This window comes from Stenella coeruleoalba, assembly GCF_951394435.1.
Source record: "Stenella coeruleoalba genome assembly, chromosome: 9".
In the NCBI taxonomy this organism is placed as follows: domain Eukaryota; kingdom Metazoa; phylum Chordata; class Mammalia; order Artiodactyla; family Delphinidae; genus Stenella; species Stenella coeruleoalba.
The window spans coordinates 45,610,256-45,637,527 of NC_137155.1; the positions used below are offsets into that span (position 1 = coordinate 45,610,256).

General features: G+C 38.4%; 1 long non-coding RNA gene across 1 annotated transcript in view; it reads right to left on the reverse strand.

Moving 5' to 3' along the window:
* The window catches only part of LOC307191263, a 214,226-nt gene that overhangs the window by 137,224 nt on the left and 49,730 nt on the right, over positions 1 to 27,272 (reverse strand). The gene's annotated exons all lie outside the window — the stretch shown is intronic.

The following is a 27,272-nucleotide window of genomic DNA, read 5'->3' on the forward strand; positions in this document are numbered from 1 at the left end:
GGGCGGAAGACCTAAATAGACATTTCTCCAAAGAAGATATACAGACTGCCAACAAACACATGAAAGAATGTTCAACATCATTAATCATTAGAGAAATGCAAATCAAAACTACAATGAGATATCATCTCACACCAGTCAGAATGGCCATCATCAAAAAATCTAGAAACAATAAATGCTGGAGAGGGTGTGGAGAAAAGGGAACACTCTTGCACTGCTGGTGGGAATGTGAATTGGTACAGCCACTATGGAGAACATTATGGAGGTTCCTTAAAAAACTACAAATAGAACTACCATATGACCCAGCAATCCCACTACTGGGCATATAGCCTGAGAAAACCATAATTCAAAAAGAGTCATGGACCAAAATGTTCATTGCAGCTCTATTTACAATAGCCAGGAGATGGAAACAACCTTAGTGTCCATCATCGGATGAATGGATAAAAGAAGATGTGGCACATATATACAATGGAATATTACTCAGCCATAAAAAGAAACGAAATTGAGCTATTTGTAATGAGGTGGATGGACCTAGAGTCTGTCATACAGAGTGAAGTACGTCAGAAAGAGAAAGACAAATATCGTATGCTAACATATATATATGGAATTTAAGAAAAAGAATGTCATGAAGAACCTAGGGGTAAGACAGGAATGAAGACACAGACCTACTAGAGAATGGACTTGAGGATATGGGGAGGGGGAAGGGTAAGCTGTGACAAAGCGAGAGAGTGGCATGGACATATACACACTACCAAACATAAGTAGATAGCTAGTGGGAAGCAGCCGCATAGCACAGGGATATCAGCTCGGTGCTTTGTGACCACCTAGAGGGGTGGGATAGGGAGGGTGGGAGGGAGAGAGATGCAAGAGGGAAGAGATATGGGAACATATGTATATGTATAACTGATTCACTTTGTTATAAAGCAGAAGCTAGCACACCATTGTAAAGCAATTATATTCCAATAAAGATGTTAAAAAAAAAATCATCCTCCTAAACAGCTGGGTAGAATATGTTTAGTTTAATAGGGGATTTTACACATGTAAGTTTTCATACACCTTTACCTTCCTAGTGAGCTGCATGATGACTGAAACATTACTTTTCACTGTGTCTCACTAAAATTCTGCTTCCTACTTAAAACTAGTAAAAATGGATGATTTGGTAATGGAAACCCATGTTTTAAAAGGTGGATTTCGGATGGACCTGAAGGAGGTTTAGATATGGACTCTTACCATTCTTTGCTCATTTCCTAAGCTCCAATCTAATTTCCAAATCCTATTTTAAAATGTTTGGGCTATGTGCCAGTCAAAGATTATAATTCCAAGAGTCTAACTAGATTCCCATGTGGTTGAACCAATTTTCAGAAGTAAACCATGGAAAAGGTCTGGGTAAACACACATTCTCTGTGGGCTGTGGCTATTCACTGAGAGCCTAGACAAGTTGTCTCTGCAGCCAGCTTGGGAAAACCCAAGCCCAACTCGTGATTTGTAATCATGCTCAGCAGGTTCTCAAACAGACGGGCAACTCAAAGGGCTGAAGACTATCCCTCCTAAGTAACCTTCTCTAACACAAGTAGAGCATGTCCTTCTGCCCAGAAGAATCAGTAAAAATGCCCTACCATAAAGGCAGAGGCTAAATAGTGCCAGGAAGTATATCATTGCTTTCTTTTTATTTTCTAAAGAATAAGGTCTTCTCAGTGAACACAGAAAATAAGGTTTAGTTTATGAGACAGGGACATTAATAGTGCAGAAAGAGAATGTTCTAAAAGAGAACATAAGCCTCCAGCTTGGAACTAATAAATTAAGGTTGCAGCTTTGAGTTCAAATATAAACCTATAAACCATGTGAACAAAGCTGACAAAATATACTCAAATGTAGTTAACCAGATTTACCTTCCATTGACTGAAGCCGAGGAATCACGTGGATTGACACGTATTCTAGCAGTTAAACACATTTTTCATTTGACTGATAAATGTAACTCACCTCTGGAGAATGTGTTCTGGTTATATCACTAAGCCCTTTGTTTAACTCCTAACAAATCATTTACCAAGTCATAATCTGTTGGCAAAAACCTTTGTCCATTTTTGCCTCAATATGATTTTTAAATAGCTTTGATGGAAAATTACAGCACCTTGTTTTAAAATCATCATATATCATATTATTTAAAGTGCTGACTACATAATCTCATTCTACACTCCAGAGAATACAAGCAAAAGGCTACTGATGGCCCGAATTTCACCAAATGCAAAGACACAAGATACTTCAAAATAACTGCCTTAGCTGAGAGACAAATACAACATGTAGCATCATTCAAATTTCTTCCTAAGGGGATAATGAACCCACGAGGGAATAGACTGATTTTTTTTTTTTTGCGGTACGCGGGCCTCTCACTGTTGTGGTCTCTCCCGTTGCGGAGCACAGGCTCCGGACGCGCAGGCTCAGCGGCCATGGCTCACGGGCCCAGCCGCTCCGCGGCATCTGGGATCTTCCCGGACCGGGGCATGAACCCATGTGCCCTGCATCGGCAGGCGTACTCTCAACCACTGCGCCACCAGGGTAGCCCTAGACTGATTTTTTTTTTTTCTCAAATTTATACCCTCTACATAGTAGGCAAGCAATAAATATTTGTAGAATTGAAAATGAATATTACAAAGATGAACTTCAGTAAGTCTACTTTATGCATTCCACATGCTATCCACAAATTAAGGAATGGTTGTCTACACAAATACGTAGCCAAGAAAAGATGTCAGAAGTAGGAGTAAAAAAAAAAATAACATGATCCTTTTCCACTTTGTTGATGTTTTTGTGTGAACACGTTTGCCTTTTAGACCTGAAAGACGAGTAAAAATTAGGTAAAGAGGATGGGGCCATAGTAGTGTAACCCAAGGTGGAAAGTGAGAATTAGAATGGCAGGAACATTAAGGAGACTTGCCTTTCTAGAGTGAAAGTTGTAGGTTTAAGTGAGGAGGAAATGTATTTAAGTAGGTAGGGTGGGGCCAGCTGTAGACCAAGAACGGAAACTATTTGTGAAGAGCCAGGCCTTGCACAGTTTCCCTCAGGTGATTCCTCATGACACAACTTTGCAGTGGGTATGATTTTCCTTACTTACAGATTGGAGAGAGTCTCAGAAAGTTTAAATGCCTAACCTGGTGGTTCTCTGCAAGTAAAGATGAGACATAATCCAACATTCCTTCCACTACACTATATTGTATTGAAAACCTGGCAGACAGACATAGAGATTAACACGCATAGAAAGCGACAGCATTTAAACCAAGTCCAGAAAAATCAAATCTAAATAAACAATTAAAAAATACAAATGGCTCAAGAGGGCCCCTAACTGCCCTGGGATTTTTCCATGTGTGAAATGAGCAACATCAGCACATAATCACCTTCTTAACCTCAACAGGGTGACCTGATTAACTTTCAGTTATACATTTCAAAGTAGTACTGATTAAGACTTTGCTGCTTAGAGTGTTACTGTTCATCATTCCAGAAAACCTCAGGTCTGACTTGGAAAACATAAAATATTCTAAAGGCGGATCTGGTTACAGAAATTTAGACATTGTCTTTTACTGGCAACCTGACAAATCTGCTGCCTACTCTCCTCCCTTTGTGGTTTGCATGCTGCTTCCATAGACGACACTGGCAACCCATTCGGAAGTTGTTTGTTGTGCTTTGGTTTATGTTTCATACAACAACTTCCCTGAGCCACTTCTAAGAGAGGATAATAATGACACATTTGAAATTTTCTCCCCAGAAAAGGAGGCTGTGGTGAAAATGCGAGACGACATTTAAGCAACTACCATTAAAGGCATTTTAATTTTCTGTTGACAAACACGGTTTTCCAAATGATTTACAGTGAAGTTTCTGGGCTGACAGCCATACAGCCTGTCTAGGACTATGTTTTCTGGTTCTACCAAAGTGCTAATGAAATCTTCATTCTTCCGCTGGTTACTTTCAGTGGGGGACCTAATAATGTCTTGAAAATCACAGTGCTATTTGGGTTCCTGGTTCCGCAGCTTGTGCTCTCACCTTCCTGGAGTGTCTCGTCCCCATCTCTTAGACCAGGCTGTCCTAATCCCAAACGCTAATAATGTCAGACCTGAGAGAGGAGTGCTTTAAGGTGCACTGGCCCCACGCTCAGCAGCACGCATATCCTCTCAGCAAAAGCGGCCTAGTTCTCAGGCCCCAGTTCTGCAACCTGGAGTTTTATCTTGTTTCAGATTCAGTCTCCACTAACTTTAATGTTTTCCTATGTTGGGGCAGGACAGGAGTAAAGACGCAGATGTAGAGAATGGACTTGAGGACACAGGGACGGGGAAGGGTAAACTGGGATGAAGTGAGAGAGTGGCATGGACGTATATACACTGCCGAATGTAAAATAGATAGCTAGTGGGAAGCAGCTGCATAGCACAGGGAGATCAGCTCAGTGCTTGTGACCACCTAGAGGGGTGGGATAGGGAGGGTGGGAGGGAGATGCAGGAGGGAAGAGATATGGGGATATATGTATATGTATAGCTGATTCACTTTGGTATAAAGCAGAAACTAACACACCATTGTAAAGCAATTATACTCTAATAAAGGTGCTAAAAAAAATGTTTTCCTATGTTGAATGCCATCTGTCTTTTTAGCTTGATAGATACTCAGTCTCTCTTGAAGAGTGAAGCTCTGTTGTGCTTTTGTTACTTTTTCCTCTCTGGCCTCGTGTTATACACAGGTTCTGCAACTTCCCTGGTGCTTAATGACTGCCCTTCTACTTGTCTAGATTTTTAGTTTTGTTTTCAGTATTATTTTGTATGATACCCTCATTTTACAGACAAGAAAATCAAAACATAAGAAAGTTGGAAGGTTTGCCTAAGGTCTCAACACTGATGACTGGAACTTAGGTCTGTGAATTTTGAGACATATATGCTTTTATATATTATTAGGTTAAGGCTATTAGATGTTTCCTTTTAAGATATTATTCACTTTTACTTGCATTGTATCTAATATGTCAAGAAATCTTTGGGAAAGTAAGTTGTCCCCAAACTTAAAAAAAGTGTTAAAAATAAAAAGCAAAATACCTACCCTTGTTCAAGGACATTAGTCCACAGGAGGTTTAGTTTATATAGTTTTAAGAAGCACATTTTTTAAAAAAGCATGAGCTTGTTTTATCAGTCATCCTGTTTCTAAACTGTTATTATGATAGACCTCCATTTTATTAAAACATTCTCTTTCCCTTTAGAAGAATTTTTGCTATAATATAAAAAGTGAGGAATTGTTTTCCATTTCAAAAGTTGGTTTTTACTATTCTAGTGTGTGAATTCTAGCTGAGAGCATGCCCATTTTTATTTCTCCACATCTATGTCTCACCCTATTATTTCCCTCTTAATTCTACCTAGAACAGTACTATCACTCCAATGGAAGGATTTTTTCACCAGTTTCCTCCCTAGGCCATTAATATGTCAATAGACCTCTGCTAAGTCTATTACAGTTTAAGACACCTTACTTTATATTAAAATACAATTAGATACACAGTTATTTAAAAAAATCAATAACTATGTTATGTTTTAAATGCTTCACATTTATGGGAACTAGAGATGTCATATGTTCTTCAAGGGTTTTCATTGAACAAAATTTATAATAAAGCCATAAAACCTTATCCCTATGGATCATTTAATCGGAAATGAAAATAATAATACATTACAATGAGACCTCAGATGATGAGAATTTTTGTTGAATTTTATCCCTCCCACATGTCCTGCCTTTTTCTGGAATGGTAGCAGGTGACACACAACTGGCTGCTCACATTTACAAACTGGGTCTACACAAAACCTTTTCTTAGTCCTTAACTCTGTGTTCCTGTTATGTCCCAGTCATGTGGATGTGACCTGCTGCCACTTATGGAGAAACAATCTCTGAGGCATCTGACTTTTATCTGACTAGACACCTATGTTTTTCAGAAAATAACTGCAGTCAAAGACAAAGCCAGTCTTTTTTCTTTTTATGGTTTTTTATTTTTTATCTTGTTTAAGAATGTCTTCCCTACTCAACCCTGCGCAGAAGTCTTAAAGCTGTTCTACTGTACTTTCTTCTCAAAGTTTTAAAATTTTGAAGTTTTGCCATTCATGGATAAATCAACAAACCGTTTTGAAGTGTGTGTGTGTGTGTGTGTGTTTGTGTGTGTGTGAGTGTGTGTGTATGAACAGAGTGAAGTAGGGCTTTTAAAGAATTCCTGTAACTAGTTTTCTCAACATATTGGAGTGACTAGTTCATGCTTTCCCAATTGAGCCTCATTGCCAGCCCTGTCATATATGAAGTTTCCATACTGCGTGAGTCTCTTCCTAGCCATTCCATTCTGTTCTGTCAGTTTCCCCAAAGTAATAATATCACTTTACCTTATTTGTGATTGCTTTCAAATACATGTATATCTGATAAGGCAAGTCCCCTCACCTTGTTCTTCTACTTCTTCAGGAGTATCTTGGCTATTCTTAGTTCTTTGTTCTTCCAAATGAATTTTAGAATCAAGTTTTCAATTAAAAAACTATCTGCTGTAACCATACTTATCAGACAAAAATTATCATGAGGAAGTCTACTCAATTACTTTGTAAAATTTGAATTCTTATAATGCAGCACTTATCTACAAAATTTTATAGCTCCTGTATTCTTGATGACATAAGTACATATTTGTTGATGAGTATATAGAGGAAATACAAGTACAAAATTAATTTGATCATCCTTGTTCTATATTAGATTTGCATATTCCTACCTAATTGGCTCATGTGATCCTCTTCTAGATCATTTATATATTTGTATAAGTTAGGGTTCTATGTTAGTCAAGGTTCAATCCAGGAAAGAGAGACCACTTTAGGTATTTATAAGCAGGAAGAATTTACATAGAAAATGAGTTCTTATGAAATCATCAGAAGTGTGGAAGGATCAGGCAGTACTCTGGGTCTTTAGAAGGGATTGCAGAATAATACAAAACTGATTCACAAGCTACTACCACTGAGGTGCTATTGGAGCCATGCCTGAGTCAAGAACCTGCTACCACTCTGCTGCCACTGCTGCTCTGGCTCTGGGTACCCAAGAAGCTACAATGCAGGGATTAGATCAGAGCAAGCAGCCACTGCTGCTGTTGCTGCCATCACCACCAGTTCTTCTCACCAAGGAAGCTGCAGGTGGACAGCAGGACACTGTTTCAAAGAAATCTGATTTTCACAACCATGTTTTTCAGGAGAGAGTCAAAAAGGGACAGAAAAATGGCCTCTGCCTCACTTCAGTCTAAATCCTATACTGAGGTCTCAAAGTTTTTGTAAAACCTTGAAAGTGGAACACATTTAGTTTGTCAGAATGATAGATTTGAATATTTTAGTACAGATCTTTCAGTTATATAGGTAAGTTTTGCTTCATGTTTTAAGTATCTCATTTTACAGGTATAGAAAATAAGGTACTTCAAGGAATATAAAGAAAGAGTTTCCTTTGCATAATGTCACATAAATGGATATAGAACTAGTTATGGAAGCCAGTCTTTTGTCAGTGTTCCTATACATGCCTTAATAATTAAGGAGCTCTGTCTTTAACTGGCTTTCTTATATAGGAAGTATATTTTGGATTCTCATCCATATATAGCACTTATGCACAGTACATTTCAGAGAGCAACCTAACTTACATCTACCTGACTTATCTGATGCTTGCATCCGTAAGGTCCCTAAGCTGTCATGATGACAGCATGATTCAAAATTAATGACAAATGGAAATTCACAGGCCCCTAGAAAAGAAAGCTTCTCCCACACTGTTCAGAAAAACTTAATGCAAGTATATGGGAAAGAAAGTTGCTGCCAAAATGCAATTATGACCCACAACAGAATGTGTCCCCCAAAGTCACCACCATGCTATTAGCAAGAATTCTTCAAAATAAATTCTAATGAAGCTCCCAAAACCTTGTAAGGCCGAACATTACCAATATGAGTTCCTCATTTGCTTGGCTATGGGTCAGGGAAAATCTGAAGGAAATTGTTTGTTTCCAAGTCTCTCTTACTCTCACTCCCCCTTCCACGTCACCTCCTGTGACGATGGAGCTACTGTTACAGTTCTTACTCTCTCTAGGGTCTACTATTTCCCCGTTCTACTAATGCCCAGGATATGGGACTTCCTTTGATCAATGAGTGTTTATAGATGTCACGGGCACTTAAGCTTGAAGCTGTTATATGGTGGAGCTTGTTCTCTCTTGGGCCTCTGCCTTTGCCATGAGAAGAACATGCCTCGGCTAGCCAGCTATTCACAGAAAGATGGGGAACAGAGCCTCTTGGTAGACATATAGACCTGCATTTTGAACCTGAGAAGCCCAGTAGATCCCAGCCAGCCTAGGGCAACTGATCTCCCCCTGATTTGCGTATGCATGAGCAAGCCTAGTACAGATCAGCAGTTGACCTACAGATGTGTGGTAAATATATGATTATTGTTGTATGTCACTGAGATTTTGTGACTGTTTATTATTCTGTGTTATTGCAGCAGTGGCTAACAGATTCACTCCTAATTCTCTCTCTCCTGTCTCTCCCTCTCTCTCTTTCTCTCCTTGTCTTTATCTTCTTCACCCTTGAGAAGTGTCCCTCCTCAGCTGATGCAGGTCCCTTAGTTATGTCAGCTGTCTGCTAGATAATAAATCCCAGGTAATCTACTTTTGAAGTCTATTACATCAAAGGAAAAGAATCCACATAAAAGGATTTGAGCAGGCAATTCTCATTAGCAATGCCTCTTTTCTAACAGGCATTTTTGAAATGTTTTTATTATTCACGTGTACATATCACTATCATTGTGATTAATTTTCACTATAACACCATATAAGATGAATCAAAGTATATAATAAAAATGATATTGAGGGTAACTGACTTGTGAGCCATTTGTTATCCCATATTATGGTATTTTCTAGGATATAATCAATTGTGAGAGGAGTCTCAAAAAATCTGGACTTGCCTGGTGGCGCAGTGGTTGAGAGTCCGCCTGCCGATGCAGGGGACACGGGTTCGTGTCCCGGTCCGGGAAGATCCCACATGCCGCAGAGCAGCTGGGCCCGTGAGCCATGGCTGCTGAGCCTGCGCGTCCGGAGCCTGTGCTCCGCAACGGGAGAGGCCACAGCAGTGAGAGGCCCGCGTACCGCAAAAAAAAAAAAAAAAATCCAAGCCCCCACAATATATAATATCTTTTTTTCCCCTGATCTCGTTTGTTCTTTTTTTTCCAGCCTGTCTATTATGGAACAGTTTGCCAGGCACAGAGTTACCATTCCCTTTTCTCCTTTACCACGTAAATGTCAGTTGAAAATGTGCCAAGTTCCAGATACAATAGAATCATAATACTACCACTGTGCTTCTGGATTAATTAATCATAATGAATGAAGTTTTTCGTGATTTTGTATGCCAAGCCTGGAAGCATAATTTAATTTCATCTTTGACTTCTGTAGCCTGAAGCAACCACTTAAACTCAGCTGTCATAAAGCTTTTGGAGGGAGATCAAAAAACACTAAATAATAATAAAAAAAGATTGCAAAAAGGCATAAGAGGAAGTAGAAAAGAAATCTTTAAATATATCAAAAGAAGGACATATATGTATGTATAAAAGAATATATATATACATATATATATACATATGTATATATGTATGTATAAAACAAACAATACAATATTGTTTGTTTCCAAATATGAGAATAAAATGTGATGACACTACCTTAAAAAAATCTTTGTTTTTTTCCTCCCAAACTATCTGGAAATAGTGTTAGACATAAACAAAACCCACACTGGAACACTGAATGGGAACACTGAGAGCCTCAGTGAAGACTAAACTAATTTGAAATCTATCAGAACTTATTTTCACCTTCAGAACCAGTAAATCATCATGAAACCTCTAAGTTACCCCTGTAACATGGACCTTTAGTTCTGTTTTTGTTTTGTTCTCTTTGTTTGTTTCTAACGTAAGTCCCATCCCCTTGAGGGCTCTCTGTATATGAAGTCAAGTTGCTTGTGGTTTAATTTATAATATATAATATTCACTGTTTTCATTTATTGTGAAAATTAAAATGACCATAAAGAAAAATATAAGAATCCTCTGTAATCCCACCACTTTGAGATATCCCCAGCTAATGTTTGGGTGTAAATAATTTCATTCTTTGTTACCCAGGGTATGTGTGTGTATGCCTGGTGTGTGTATAACAGAATCAGATCATGGAGTACACATTGTTTTTACTTTTAATAAGATAGCAGGAATATCCTTACTTGTCATAGTGTTCAACGCCCTCCTTTTAATGGCTACCTATTTCAGTGATGTTTCATAGACTCCCAAACTGCTCAGAAATAAATAAATAACATTGATGAACATCTAGCAAGAGAGGAGAGTACTAGAATAAGCTCAGTTTGTGCTTGCAAAGACTTTGAGAATACATCTTGGATCTCCAATATTATTTGAATGACAACCACAGAATTTTAAACTTCAAGCTCATTCACCATGATTATAAGTCCCTGAAAACTAGAAATTCATAAGCCTGGTATTTCTGAGAAAATAGTTCCACTTGGAGGATGTTTTTTCTGTATCCTTTGAGAATGATACCTCTGCATTCTTTGCCGCTTTGCTGCTGACACCAGTTAGACACGGCTTTCAGTAATACTCTCAGCATCCACCCGATCCCAGGCATCCAACCCATTGTGACATGACAGAAGCCTAGTGATTTAAATGAACATCTCCATGCTTCTTAGCAGCAAAGAACTGGAGATAAGCAGTATTAAAGCAGCTGACAATACACAGAAAACATATTGAATAGTCAACACCTTCTATTCACCCGTAGGATGATTTCTGGGCAGGATTAGTAGGGAGGAGACAAGAAGGAGTATGTGTAAGTTTAAATCTGCAACAAAAGAGATGAGGCAAAGAAGCATGAGCAAGATGGGATGGGAATAATTATTTGATCAGAATGATGAAAATATAACACAAAAGCCACAGGAATCTATTAGGGTGGAAGGGAGAAAATGTGAAAGAACCAAATGAGTTTCATTATAGGAATAGGCCTCAATCCAGAGATTACAGGTGCTTTGATGGTAACTGGGGACCCCCGGCAAAGCAAATCCATTTAATCTTTGATTACCACCTCTAGCCACAGTGGAATAACTGTGGATTTAATTTTAGGTTGAATCTACGACTTCAGGAAAATTATTTGTTTGAATTTTCATCCCATTTAGACTTTTAATAATCATTTTATAAAATGGTGTCAACCCTGCCCAAACCCATTCTCCACTGATGTTAGCAGACAAAGCACTGTATATGGTAGACATTTACTCATACCTTTTTTAAAATGGAAAACTAAACATCAGACTAGTTATAGTTACATATGTGTTCAATTTTCCAAGAAAAAAATTCCTACTGGTTTGTAAGTTGGGAAACAATCATTGTGATGACACTTCCCACCCATCAACCCCAAAGTAGCTGTGAAACAATTCATTGTTCATTTGATGTAGCAATTTTCACAATACAGAACCCAGTGGAAATCTGGAACTGCTTCCTAATGATACCTACCTTATGACTCTAAGAAACTTAAAATAAGTCCCAAAGGACACTCTTAAGGATTAGAAAAGTCTTCCTCTGCCCCAGGATGAGATTATTTACTTATACTGAGGCTTCAATCTGTTTCCAACAGAAAATAGCAGCCAATAGTTGTTGACTGACTAGCTAATTGTCCTAATGCAAGGTCTTTGTGCTATAGCACTTGTGTAGACATTTCTCAGAGATGACACCTGTAATCGAATAGAAAGCCCATGACAATACTTTTCCCCATGGCAAATACTTGGTAGCAACTCTGACTCTGGAATACCATAAGACTTGGCAACAAAGTCTACCAACAGAAATCTACTCTGGTCTCATGCATGGTTTGAGGGGCCACTTTTTCCCTGTTAATCAACCTACAGAGGCCTCTCTTTTTGGAGTTTCCAGAGAATTGGGCTTTTTATTCTATTTCACTTGAAATGGAATTTTACCCGTCTAAGTTCTTCAAGGACAGGTGCCATAGTATAGGTTTTCCAGCCACAATGGTGGGCGTGGGCTGACTTGCTTACCATGTACTCACTGTGATTACTCAATGATGCTAAGACTTACATGCGATGCCTCCCTTCAGCATCCCTTTCTCTGCCCATCCTGGGAAAAGCATTGCTTGTTAGATGCTAGATAAGTTGCTCTTTACTGTTTCTGTCAGATATCATTCAATGAGGGACAGTAATGTGCCTATGGAAATACAGTGAATTGCCTGTTTCATGGCACTAATCTGAAAGCATCCTTGAATTCAATTCAACAGCCTGACTGCCAGATGGCTCTTGAAACCATGTAAGAAAAATGAAAATGGGATTCTTATCTGGGAAGTGCTATACTATAAACGATGAGCATGATATGCTGACTGACCAACTGACTGGTAGGTGGATTATGTTAACACCGGAAAAGCAGAAAGAGATTTGCTGAGAGGAAAAAGAACAACACTTTACTTATTAAATTTGCCTACTTGTAAGTTGCCTAGTTTTTTTAAATAGAACTTTTTCCATTTTGTTAAAAAGATAAATGGTCTTAATCCAAACAAAACTGTAAAGTAGTTAAATTTATCTCTGTCACTCATCCCCTTTCTACCCGCTCAGAGAAGCCACTTGTCCAGATCATGTTTATGGTTCTCCCACTTTATCTATGCCCCGCCCCATTAAATGTCATTTGAGGGAAGAATTTGATACTTTCATTCACATGGGATTGAAAAGAATTCCACTAGAATGTGAGCTTTACAAGGGCAAAGACATTTTTTTGTCTATTTTGTTCACTGGCACATTCCAAGCACCTAGACAGGACCTGGCACATAATACTCAGTAAATACTTGCTGTTGAATGATAAGTCTCAATGCTTTTCCTGACCCAGAGGTAACTGCAGTTTTTATTTTATATTCTCGTGTGTGTGTAAGAAAGAGGAAGAGGTCAACTGGGCTACCAGAAGCCGAAGACTTGAGATATTTTGAATCTCATACCTTTACAGGTAAAAGTAATGTGTACAAGACAAAATTGTGAGAATTCTCTCTTCCATGGCCTGTTCTCCTGCTCCTGTTGAGAGGAAGGAATGGGCTGCCTCAAAGGTACCCCAGGGAGAAGGTGAGGCCATGTTGTGGGAAGCTGCATGGAAACCATGCTGTGTGCCTGTTCACACCCAAGAAAGAAGATCGTGTCTGAGATTGTAGCAAAGGCTGAACACCTTTAGTATACCATGACCTAGTAGAGCTAGAAGCTCAATGCAAATCACTTAGAGGATAAATGCAAGTTTCCTGGAAAAATTCTTTAGTACCACCTAGACCGTTAATTTCTGACATTGCCTAACCTTTCTTGGTTTCTGACTCAGTTTCACTCTGAAGTCTGAATTCTAGAACAACATCAGACAGAGCTCCCAATATATCTATTGTGACTCTCTTTTCCCCTCCCTTGTCTCTGCTTCCCAGATTATAAATATAACCTGACTCTGGTCATGCAGGTGTGACGCTGTGCAACATATTCCAGGGTCTTGGCCCTGCTCTACCTCAGTGCAGGGGGCAGCGGGTAGGTTTAGGAATGTGGGGCTTTTATCTCTAATTCCTAAGGAAAGAATACTCAAAATATTTAAAAATTTCATTTTCTTATAATTATTTGTAAGATTATCAATGATTTCAAATGTAAAAGGAAAAACTTTTTTTTTTAATATCAATTAATTAATTTTTGGCTGCTTTGGGTCTTCATTACTGCGAGCGGGCTTTCTATAGTTGCGGCAAGCAGGGGCTACTCTTCGTTGCGGTGCATGGGCTTCTCATTGCAGTGGCTTCTCCTGTTGTGGAGCATGGGCTCTAGGCATGTGGGCTCAGTAGTTACGGCACACGGGCTTAGTTGCTCCGCTGCATGTGGGATCTTCCCGGACCAAGGCTCGAACCCATGTACCCTGCACTGTTAGGCAGATTCTTAACCATGGTTATGTAAACAAATCTACTATAATAAAAGTTAATGCAACAGAAAAATTTAGGAAATACTTACAGAAATAATTTATAGTATATCATCTCTTTGCAAAATCTTCCCCAACCCCCAAAGTGGAGTGTGGATTTGGTCTACCCAGCATCACCCCTCTTGGTCACAGAACAATCCTTGCCTTTTGGGGGAGCTTCCCCTCCCCTACAAAGACTCATGAATAATGCACATGGGTCTGGTCCCTCATATGACCCTAGCAGACCTCAACACATCACTTCCCAGGAGGATTCTGTTGTCTCCCTCCATACAGTTTCTCTATGAGCTGAGAATATGTTTTATCTTTGTTTCCCTAGTGTTTAGTACAGTGCTTGGTACATAGTAGGTATTCAATAAGCATTTGTTAAATGAATGAATGAATTCAGAGAGAGTACCAACTACTTAGTAAAGATAGTGTGATGATGTTGTTAAGTTATAGGAAGAAAGCAGAATTATTTCATTCTTAATTTTCCCTTCATCTTTTTTGGCAAGAAAAATGATTTCCAAACAAAGTGGTAGATACAGACTCTAGAGCAGTGATTCTCAAAAACGTGGTCCCTGGACCAGCAGTATCAACGTCACCTGGGAACTTGTTAGAAATAAAAATTCTCAGGGCCCATCTCAGATGCCCTGAATCAGAAACACTGGGAGTAGGGCCCAGGAATCCGTGGTTTAAAAAGCTCTACAGATGATTCTGATAATGCTAAAGTTTGCAGACCACTGGTCTAGAGAGGTAAGAGAAGTAGTAAGATAAAAGAATATAGTATCTGTCTATTTTAATGAGTGAACATGTCTGCTCCTAGATATTTTATGCTCCCAGGATGCTGAAAGAACTGGCAAGTGTGGTCTCCAAGTAAACATTAATTCTTTTGGGGACACTGTAGAAAGTAAGCGAGGGCTCTAAAGGGTCTTGATTTTAAAACAAGGATGAAGATGATCATTTTTGGAAATTACTTACAATGTGAAGTTGATTTCTGGCAAAATAGTAATTGTTTGCTAAACAGACAATATGTCAGCATTTGGGAAGTGATGCAGGAGTCTAGAACTCAGTCTGGATTAACTAAGAAAACTGATGCCTCAGTCATTATTTATCTTTTTTTTTTTTTTTTTTTTGGATAGGGTTAAACACATTGTTAGTCTATAAACCCACTTATTCTAGAAGTAAACATGCCAAAGACTCTGATGATTATTGTTCCTCTGATCACACTTTATTTTAGTCTTTTTTTGTACATCTATCTTCTCTACTAGATTACAGGCTTCTTTGTCACCCCAATGCTAGCACAATTTCTGGCACATAATTTCACATTCCAAATGCTTATGTAAATTGAATCAAAAGATATCCTTGGGTAGAAGATAAAAAATATAGGCTGGATAATAATACATTTAACTGGAAATATAGCCAGGAGTATTAATGAATGCAATTTTATGTTTGGTACCTACTAAGTGTTTGATAAACAATTGAATGAAATTATGTCAACCTGAAGCTAGTTGAATGTCACAACAATTTTTGGTCTGGTATTACTCAATATTTATACAGTAACCTGGATATAAAAGACCAATTTCTTCAATAGCTTAATGTGAAAGATGACAGAATATTCAAATTTATCTCAACAGGGAGAGACAAAGGTGGGAAAGAGAAAAAGCAGTACCATCTGCCTGATAAACTCTTATCTCCTTTCATTCTTAATCTAATTCCCTAAGAATATTACCCTCTTCTCTCAAAATTCCAAAACCCAGGGGCTTCCCTGGTGGCGCAGTGGTTGAGAGTCCGCCTGCCGATGCAGGGGACACGGGTTCGTGTCCCGGTCCGGGAAGATCCCACATGCCGCGGAGCGGCTGGGCCCGTGAGCCATGGCCGTTGAGCCTGTGCTCCGCAACGGGAGAGGCCACAACAGTGAGAGGCCCGTGTACCGCAAAACAAAACAAAAAAAAACCAAAAAAAAAAAAATTCCAAAACCCAAATCTTAGTCCTCCTTCCATGAAAATCCTACCCAACTGGACTTTTTAGGACTCTATTTTAATAAATGAAGAAAGCAAACTTCTGAGACTACTCTTCCTAATTTTGGGTTAAGGAAGCCCAAAGATGTTCATCTTAGCAGCTTGCCCACCACCTAGTGCCATATCCATAATAAAGTCTCAATAAATGTGTGACAGATGAAGGAAAACACTTTCCGTTTGACTACACAACCTCTTGAACCACCAAATGATTTCTTAAAACATTTTAACAATCATCACCATTTTTTCTTATCTTTACAGCCTTAATACATTTATTTCATCAAAAAGCCAGCTAACTTTGGGGAATCTAGGCCCCAATACGTTGGAGAACAGGAATGATCTATCTCTGCCAGATATAGAAGGGACTCAGAATCAGGGGTTTGCAGTTACAAATGAATACAAGCTTCTTGGTGTTGAAATGCATTTACAGTTGGCAAATCATTGCTCCTTGTTTTTAGAATAAAAGTTTCTTTAAAAGGCTCAAAAAGCTTCTTTGACATCAACCAGCTTGTAAAAAACACCATTTTGATTATTTAAATTTAAACGAATCAAAAACACATGGGTTAAATTTCCCTTAAAATACATATGGTTTTCAAAATGAGAGGAAAAGGTGCTTGGCAAAAAGCAGCTTGGGTTTTATTGAACCCAAAACTTTTCAAAAATAGTTTAAGCTGCTTGATGGGCCCAAACCATGCTTATTTAAAATATGATTAAAAAAAAAAAGAAAGCCAAAAAGATATTTAATAAAAATACTCAAAATATAACTTTTTATAAAATATTTGTAATAAACAGTTTGACTTTAAGAGGGTTCAAATAATTCACTTAATGGATTCCACAGACCTATAAAATTCTTTGAAATTGTGACCCAGGTAAATTACATTTGGCATAATACCTTCATACCTGTTTTCTTTTCGTGAGCTACAGATCATCCTTAACCTCTTTAAAGAATGGCAACATGCATTAACACTGGAAACATTCTCAGGCAATCTTGACACTTTGTGAAACTGTTTGTAAGGAGCTGTTATGGTTTACTGCCATTTTTTCAAAGCTTTTTTTTTTTTTTCAAAGAAGACATTTAATTAATCCAAATTGCTTGGCTAATACCATCCTGTCCTCCTTATCCTTCTCCACTGTTCCCTTTCCCATCCTGTTCTTCCCCCTAACCAGAGAGTCTCTAAGAATATTTTCTCTAGGAAAATATGTATGGTGTTAATTTCACAGATTCATCAGAACTCGGGGAGAAAAAAAATGCCTCTCTTTTCTACGGTCAGTACCATTATCAGTCATTCATTTGTCTAAGCATAATTTATTAAGTATATACTATTTTCAGTGTTGGGCTAGACCTACTGGCGGTACAAAACTAGGTACAGTCATTTAATTTCTTACAGGGGTTACTGAATGAACCACATATTCTCAAAAATGGCAAAAAGTTAACCTGGAAGTAGACTCAGAGTTCTGGTCTTTACCACCTATCAACATCATCCTCTCTCTCACCTTCCCCTGCCTCTCATCCTCCCAGTTGAGGTTACTGTGGAGGAGAGAAATCTTTTTAGAAATTTGAGACATGTACCCCTAGGGCTAGCCAACACAAGTCCCATATTGCAGAGAGGATCGCTACACATATGTGTGGGTGGCTGGGTATATAATGTATTTATGTTTGTGTGGGGCATACATAATGTACACGTGTGTATGTATCAGCTTAGCTTAAGTTATGCTGCAATAACAAGCAACCTTAAAATCTCAGTGACCTAGACAAAACAAGTTTTTTTTTGCTTATACTATTTATTTGTCACTAGCCACCTGAGACTCTGTACCCTACTGTCTTCATTGTGGGTTCCCAACCCAACTGAAGGAACAGTTCCTCACCTGGGACATTCCCTGTGGCAGAGTGAAAAGAAAGAAGGAAAAGCCACCAGATGGCTCTTAAAAGCTTTTGCTCAGATATGGCACGTATCATTTTCACCCATGTTTAATTGCCCAAAGTAAGTCACCTGATCGGGTTTGACATCAACTCACATAGGAAAGGGACATTGTGAAGGATGATATACCTAACATACCACATGTAGACCCAGTTATGGCGTCAGAGGTAAAATCTGACCAAAGGTATATCTTAGGTCTATTCTTCAAAGGGTTTGCTAACTTATATTTTGAAACTATATCACAATCTCCTTTCAGGGTTAAGTGAATGAAGTACTATTGAGCTGGTTACCAGACACTTTTGTACAGGGAAGGATTTCTTCTTGGACAGCTGCTTTCCCCCTAGTATCTTCATTGTTCCCTATGCTGAATGAGAAGATTTTCTACTTGTCATCTACAGTATCCTATTAGTCTTTCCCTTAAGAAGCTTAAATTTGAGTCAACAATATCGTAGACTAAAAAAATCTGTTTTTGCAATGTTGCTAATTTAAATTTTCTGCTTGAGAATCATTATTATGCTCAGACTGAACTTATTTTATGTTTACATTAATTTTTAGATACTTCTATGAGGTTCTTTTTCTAAAGTAATGAAAAGTATCCTTTTTTTTTCCTTTTCCCATAACTCAACAAGTCTTAACTGATTTTATTCATTTGCCTTGGAAAAAAAATTCATGTTTTGGATTAAACCAAGCATGGAAAATCTTAGTCTCAAAGGAATATTTGGGAAGATGGCTATATAAACAAAAGAGCTTGGGATTAGAAAGACTTTTAACATTTAACAACAACAATGCCAGCTTCAGGGCCACAGAATAAATAAAGAGAACATTGGTTTGTTCTTAGTGATGATAATAATAAAAATAGCTAACAATATATGCAACAGTAATAATAATAAGAAAATAGCTAACTTTTATTGCACACTTACCATGTGCCAATACTGGGTATATTATCTCATTTAATCCTCACATCAGTCATATGACGTAGGTACTATTATTATCTGTATTTTACAAAAAACGAAACCAAAGCTTTAAGAGGTCAAGAAATGCAACCAAGATCTCCAAGTTAATACTATATGGCTGAGTAGATCTAACTAACTCTAGAATTTGAAACTAATCACTGGGATAGCCCAGTGGTTCTCAAGAGTATTTCTCAAAGCAGGAGTGGCAGCAGCACCTGGGAACTTGCTAGAAATTCACATTCTCAGGCTCCACGCTGACCTAGCAATCAGGAATTCTAGGGCTTGGTCCAGTAATCTGGCTTTCAATAATACAAGCTTAAGTTTGATACACACTGCGTTATCCTATGCTTCCTCCAACAATATTTTTTTTTTTACCAAAAACTTTGTCTTTCTTTTCACTTTTTTATTGAGATACAGAATACATATAGTAAAGAGTATGAAGTACACTCTTTCCTGATTTTGGAATGTCTAAGAATTTTTGTTTGTTTGCCACTTATTATGGATGTTATGTTGTTTAGTGTTGGATTTTGTTACCTTTCTTTAAAGAGTGCTGGATTATTTTTGATAGACTGTTGTTACTTGCATTTTAGTTTGATCATTATGAGACTTGTTTGTAAGAATTTGTGGAGTGGGTCTAGAGTAGCTGTTTACTGTAGGGATAGTTTAGCACCTACTACCAAAAATGTGACCCTTTTGTGATCTCTATTGAATACTCCAATTAACCAGTGAGGAATCTCCAGTTTGGCTGACAAAAACAATTTCAAGCCCTGTGTGAATTTTGAGCAGTTTAGCTTATGGCTCTGTTGCTCTTTTCCTGAGCTCAGAGAGTTTTATCCTATGTGTGCAGGTCTTAGTGTTCAGCAAAAAACCAAGAGAAATTCTATGTAGATTTCAGAAGCTCTTTTTCTGTTTAGCTGCCTTCCTGCTGGCATTCTCTGCAACTTCTAGCCACCTCAGAATCCCTGAGCTCTGCTGTGTTCTCTTTGACAGCCTTCTTCCTGTTCCACAATTCAGAATGTGCCTCCAAGCAGTAAGCTGGGGTGATCATATGGCTTAGTTTATTTATTTCCCTTTTCTTTGGGACCACAGTCCTGTACTTTCTGTTGTCCAGTGTCTAAAAAAAATGTTTATGTATTTTGTAGAGTATTCCATGTGCTTTACATGAAAAGGTAAATCTAGTACCTGTTACTCCATCATGGCCACTAGTGGGATTTCACCACATCTTTTTAGAATGGAATTGTCAAGTTGATTCCAAATTTTTTTGTAAAATCAAAGGATCTAGAATAGCCAAAATAATTTTAAAAAAACAACAAAGTTAGACTTAACACTACCTCATTTCAATATGGTCTATTAAGCTACAATGTGGTATTAGAATAGACTATGTATTCTCAGTGTGAGTGATATCACCCCTAAGAGGGTGGAAATTGGCTCCTGGAGGGAAATATTCTTATTCTTTTCATGTAAAAAGCATATATATATATATATATATATATATATATATATATATATATTACATAAATATATTTCAGATATTAAAAATCCATGAGGGAGAGGGGCAATTAGGAATAAAAAAGTCTAGAAAGACTCCTTAGGAGGGTGATAATAAAAAGAGGTTGAGAGACACTGAAAAAGACAATTAGATAAATGGAACAGAGGAGAAAGTGCAGAATAGACTCACACATAGTGGTCAACTGAGTTTTAGTCAAGCCACCAAGAGGAAAGTCTTGTTAAAAAATAGTGATATAACTACTAGATACTCAAAAGCATGCTTAAGGAAGAAAATGAACCTCAACCTCTATCTTAATCCACTCACAAAAATATACTCACAATGGCTCATAGTTCAAAATTTAAAACCTAGAAACCCAAAGCTTCTCTAAGAAAATACTGAAGAATATTTCCACAAACTTGGGAAAATAAAAACAAAGATTTTTTTTAAGGACACAAAAGTACTAACCATAAAAGAAAATACTGATAAACACTTCATGTCTTCAAAAGACACACCATTAATAAAGTGGATAAACAAGCCACAGACTGGGAAAAATGTCTGCAACATACATATCTAATCAAGGGGTCATATGCAGAATATATATAGAGGACTTATAAAAATAACAATTAAAATAACAATAGTGATTTTTAAATGAGCAAAAGACTTAGACAACCACTTAATAAAAAGGCAAATATATTTTAATAAAAACAAGAAAAGATGTTTGATAGCATCAGTAATCATGGAAATCTAACAAAACACTCTTTTACCCTCACTAGAATTGTTAAAATGAAAACGATTAATGATTAACAGTAGCAAATGTAGGCAAATGTGTGGAGCAACTAGGACTCTTCTGCATTGCTGGTGGAAGTGTAAAACGGAATGACCTCTTTGTAAAACTGGTTTTCATTTCCATATAAAGTTAAACATACATTCATAATATGATCCAGCAATTCCACTCAGGTATTTACCCAAAAACAATGAATACAAATGTTTATAGAAGAGGTTCTCAACTGAGGATGAATCTCACCACTCCAAAGCAAGAAACATTTGGAAATGTATGGAGACATTTTTGATTGCTACAACTGGGGACTATTACCATACAGTAGGTAGAAGCCAGGGATGCTCCTTAAAAACTTATAGTACACAAGACAACCTCCACAGAAAGGATTTTCCACTCTAAAAGTCAAAAGTGCTGAGGCTGAGAAATCATGGTCTATGCAAAAACTTGTAAATGAATGTTCAAAGTAGCTTTATTCATACTAGCCCCTAACTGGAAAATCCCAAATATCCATCAACAGGTGATTGTATAAATAAATTGTGATGTATTCATACAGTGGAACAGTAATTGGCAATATGAAGAAGCAAGCTACTGAAATATGCAACAATATGGAAGCATTTCAAAAATATTTTGTGGTGAAAAAAGCAAGACATAGAAGAGTATGATTCCATCCATATATACGAATGTATAGGAAAGACAAAACAGAGAGCAGATCAGTGGTTTCCAGGACCTAGAGGTGGAGAGTGGCAATTGATTACAAAGAGGTCCGAGGGAACTTCTTGGAACGATGGAAATGTTTTATATCTTGATTGCAGTGGTGAACACACTGGAATATACTTTTTTCAGAATTGTTGAAATGCATGCTTAAAATGAGTGCATCATATTGCATGTTTATTTTGCCTCAATAAAGTTGGTTTAAAATAAAAGTCTGCAGGGATAGTATAGTATCTGTAGATCAATTTGGGAAGAATGGATATCTCAAAAATATTGAGTCTTCTAATCCATGGGCATGGTTTATCTCTCCATTTATTTAGTTCTTCTTTAATTTCTCTCAGCAAGGTTTTGTAATTTTTTGAGAAGTTTTACACATCTTTGTTAGATTTATTATTAGATAGTTGATATCCTATGATGCTATCATAAATGGTATTTAAAATTTTTTCATTTTCCAACTGTTCACTGCTATGTCTGGTTGCTTTTAACTTAGAAAGCCCTGTAGAACTACTGATATGAAGGGGAAAAGCTTTAAATAGGTGTAGCAGCACAATTCCAAAAGCATGAATGAAGAGAACTGGTTTTATTTATAGAAAGTAGTTCCAGCAAGTATTATGCATTATATTTTCTATAATGTCTGCTAGGTTTCCAGCACATTTACTACCAGAGCGTATAGGCCAAAGTGTATCACTTACATAGTGAGGCGGCCTCATTTAGATCATGACATTTTGTGTGGCAGCCATGGAGGTTCCCTGCCTTTATCTCCCTTCAAGAAATGGCTTCCTGTTCATCTGCGAGGAATGCAGTTAGTAAACAGAGTATCTGTATCTCGAACCAGGTATCTGTGCTCTGGAGCTCCCTGCTGGGTTGGCCAAGACTTTGTTGGATTTCTATCATGGTCTGAGGCTCTTCCTGCTGACTTGGGCTTCCCCGGGCCCTTTTCCTTGCAGATGTATCAGAATGGTATCTCAGTCTGAAGGCTTTCCCTGCCCAAGTCAGATTCCTCCTCCTCGTGTCTTGCACGTGGATCCTTAGCTCTCTTCCCAAAGACTACATTTTATTTTACCGTGAGTCAGTTTACAGCTGCATAGCCCCCAAATTAACATCTCTGCCCATCACGCTAAAACACCACTCTCATTGGCTGGGAACACTGTTGAGTTTTCAAGCTCTCATTGTAAGAAGGCTTTTTTTTTTTCAAAAAAAAAAGTACTGCCAATTCTTTATGCTTGGTTTGAGTTGTAAGGCTGAGATTAAGAAAGGAAGAAAAAACATAGTATTTTTCTTTTCAAAAGTTCTTTCTTTAATGGAATATGTTGTTTGAAGGCTTTTGTCCAAGTCTCTGGGGTCTACAGAGGTAGAAGATTTCTGGATTTCTCATCTCTCATTGGTTTTCTGAAAATGCCCGAGACGTATAGTGGTTCTTATTTAGACTGTAACAACATTGCCATGCTTTCCTTCTATTCCTGTGTGGTCTTTTCAGGAAGGAGTAATTACCCTCTGGCTTCTCTACTATCATTCATTCATTCAACAAATATTTATTCAACACCTACCATTTTAATGCATATTTAATGCCAGGCATTTTAATGCATATTTTATTCTATTAGACAAAATAAAACTAAAGAGAAAAATTAAAGCAAAGCACAATCATTGTGTGAATTTTAAAACCTGGAATAAAAGAGATTTTTTGTTTTGTTTTATAGCAATAGGTCAAGGGAAGGTTGTATAAAGTGGGTGGTAGGGAAAGGGAATAGAGTTAGATGATCTGTTCTTTTAATGCTTTGTTTTATAGTAGAAGCATCTACTTTGCCAAACTGCATCTCAAACTTCACCTATCCAAAATGGTGCTCCTGATATGCACACCCCAAGTCTCTCTCTTAAAAAATACCCCATTTTAGTAAATGACAAACCATTCTTTCAGTTGCTCAGGTAAAAATCCTTAGAGTCATTCTCCACTCTTCTCTTTTATATTTCATATCCAGTCCATCAGGAAATCCTATGGACTAAATTCTACCTTCAAAAAATGCCCAGAAGCTAACCACTTATCATATTTCCCACAATACTCTAGTCCAAGCCACCATCATTTCTCTCTTGGTTATTGCAGTATTCTTCTAACTGATATTCTTTTTTTCAATTTAATTTTATTTATTTACTTATTTATTTTGCCTGTGTTGGAGCTTCGTTGCTGCACGTGGGCTTTCTCTAGTTGTGGTGAGTGGGGGCTACTCTTCGTTGTGGTGCATGGGCTTCTCATCGCAGTGACTTCTCTTGTTGCGGAGCACAGGCTCCAGGTGCATGGGCTTCAGTAGTTGTGACGCGTGGGCTCAGCAGTTGCAGTGTGTGAGCTCAGTAGCTGTGGTGCGTGAGCTCAGTAGTTGCGGCACGCGGCCTCTAGGGCGAGTGGGCTTCAGTAGTTGTGGTGCGTGGGCTCAGTAGTTGTGGCTTGTGGGCTCTACAGCCAGGCTCAGTAGTTGTGGCATACAGGCTTAGTTATTCCACAGCATGTGGGATCTTCCTGGACTAGGGATGGAACCCATGTCCCCTGCATTGGCAGGCAGATTCTTAACACTGTGTCACCAGGGAAGTCCCCTAACTGATATTCTTGTTTCTGTTCCTGGCAACTAAAGCTTACTCTCAGGAGTACCCAGAGTGCTCCAGGGCTACTCCTCTGCTGAAAATTCATTGCCTCTCCATCTCTGAATAAAAACTGGAACCAAAGTCCTTCCAGTGACTTTCATGGCCCTACATGATCTGCCCTCATTTTCTCTCTGACATCTCCTATTCTATTCTTCACTCTCTTCTACCCCACTGATCTCCTCAGTCACGGAGCATGTACCTGCCTCAGGGCCTTTGCACTTGCTAATCCCTTTGCTTGGGCTGCTCTTCTTCCCAAGATCCACCTGGTTTTCTCCTTAACTTTCAGGTTTTACTCAAATTTTGCCTTATCAGTGAGGCCTTCTCTAGTCACTCTGTCTAAACTTGCACACACCCTCAAACCCTCTGCCCCCAAAGATACATCCTATCCTTGTTTCTCTTTCAGTTTTTTTCTTAACACTGATATCTAACTAAAATCCTGTATATTTTTATTAATTTATCTCATTTACTTATAAATAAGATTGTAAGCTCTATGTAGCATGAATTTTTATCTGTTTTGTTCAGTCTTGTATCCCCAGCATCTAGAACAGCTTTTAGTACATAGTTGGCACTCAAAAAATTTGTTGAATGAATGAAACTTAAGATAATATAAGCAAAATTCCAGAATGGAATGTATTTTGCTTTTTTGCTGTTTCTGTACTGCAAGTTCAAAGTCATCTTTTTGTTGTTATTTTTAAACAAAATGAGAATCAGTGCTTTATAAAGCTTGTATGCCTAGCACCTTTATTTACATATGTATTTTTAAAGGGCCTCACTTGAACCATATACTATACTTAGAAGTCCTACTTTTAAAGGTCTCTATAGAAGGAGATTCCACAAGTCTCTCAGTAACTCTACTATTTAATTCTCATTATCAGAATCTTCTTTTTATTCCAGCCCATCTGCTGTGGTCTAAATGTTTGTGTCCCCTCGACATTCATTTATTGAAATCCTAATGCCCAATGTGTTAGTATTAGGAGGTGGGGCCTTTGGAGATACTTAGGTCATGGGAGTGGAGCCCTCATGAATGAGACTAGTGCTCTTATTAAAAAAAAAAAAAAAATCCCACAGAACTCCCTTGTCCCCTTCTGCCATGTGAGGAAACAAGGAGAAATCTGTAACCTGGAAGAGGGCCCTCACCCACCCATGCTGGCACCTTGATCTCAGACTTTCAGCCTCCAGAACTGTGAAAAATAAATTTATGTTTTAATAAGCTACCCAATCTGTGTTATTTTATTATAGCAAATGGAATGGACTAAGACACTATTCTAAGAATTTCAGGCCTCTGTTTTGGCCTATTCCTTTTGTCTGTTTTCAGTGAAAATGGGTAGAATTGGCACCTTTGTAAGTTAATCTCTTCTCCAAATTGAATCATTCCAGTTCTCCTAACTCTTCCTCCAAGTTTGGATTCACCAGCTCCCTAGTCAGCAACTTTGTGGCTCTTCTGTCAATTGTGCTCAAGGTTGGTATGCTTTTTAGTGAGAAATTCTCTCTTGGGCACAAGCTTTGATAACTCAAAGACCACTTCAGTGAGACAAATGGAGAAAAACACACACACCCCTTCTTATCTGCCACCACAAACTGGCCTCATAATTAACACAATGCGTGGAGTTTGCTTTCTATCAATTTAGGATAAATATCACAAAACAGCTCCATCTACACCAACACTGTCCTTGCTCAGGCCCCCAGCTTCTCCTGATCTGACTTCTGCAGTAGCCACCCTAATAGTTTCCTTTTCTCATCACAACCCCTTCACGTGCTCCTCCACATGGACCACCATTACCTCAGAAAAAATCTAGAGTCTCAGGATGCCACAGAAAGCATTTCTTGATCTGGCCTCCATCTCCCTGTCCAGCTTGACTCATCACCTAATCCTCCCAGGCCTTGTACTTTCGATTCTGCTTACTGAACTAACTAGAGTTTCCTGAGTACACCACAACCTCACAATTGCTTATTTCTGTTTATGATGTTTCCTTTGCCTAACTGTCCTCTCCCAACTTATCTACCTGCCTACAACTCTTAGGGGGTGGGGGAGGGGGGTCTCGGAAGGGACTCAGTATAGAATATCCCTCTTCCCTATCTCAGTTCTTAATAAATTGAAAAATAAAGTAAAAAGATGAAGGAGTTGGGAGATAAAAATAGTAAACAGATTACCCTTGGAGCTCAGACGGGAGGTTGCGGCTTTTAGGTGTGTGAACCCAGTGAGGATGCTCATAAAGAACACCAGAGTTGGGCAGCTCACCAGCCCACTGCAGCAGCACTGGGTAGGACTTAGCCTTGCCTGGTGGCCGAGGGAGAGCCTTCCCCAGATGCACTGTTACACGTGTGCCCTGCAGGCTGTGGATCCCAGCAGGAAGAAGAGAGAAATGGAGCTTGGTAAGCCCAGTGATCTTTTGTAAACTTTCCAATTAGGCCAGTCATTTCCTTCTCACTAAGACAGGGTAAGTAAAGAGGCAGAGAGAGGCCAGGAATGTGCTTTGAAACATCCTTCCACATGGACACCAGAAGCGGGAGAAAGGCAGTCCTGTATAACAGTCTTCAGGCCTCACTTCAGCGCGTACTCCCATGTGTATCCTTCTCTAGCCTTTACTTAGAGATTTAGAGGCTCTTTTCCCTTGTCAATGGTTCTCAACCAGGGGTAATTTTTTGCTCTAGCGGACATTTGGCAATGTCTAGAGACATTTTTTGGTGTCTCTACTAGGAGTGGGTATGCTACTGGCATTTAGTCAGTAGTGGCTAGGGATGCTGCTTCTGCTAAACATTCAACAATGCACAGAATAGTTGCCCCAATAAATAATT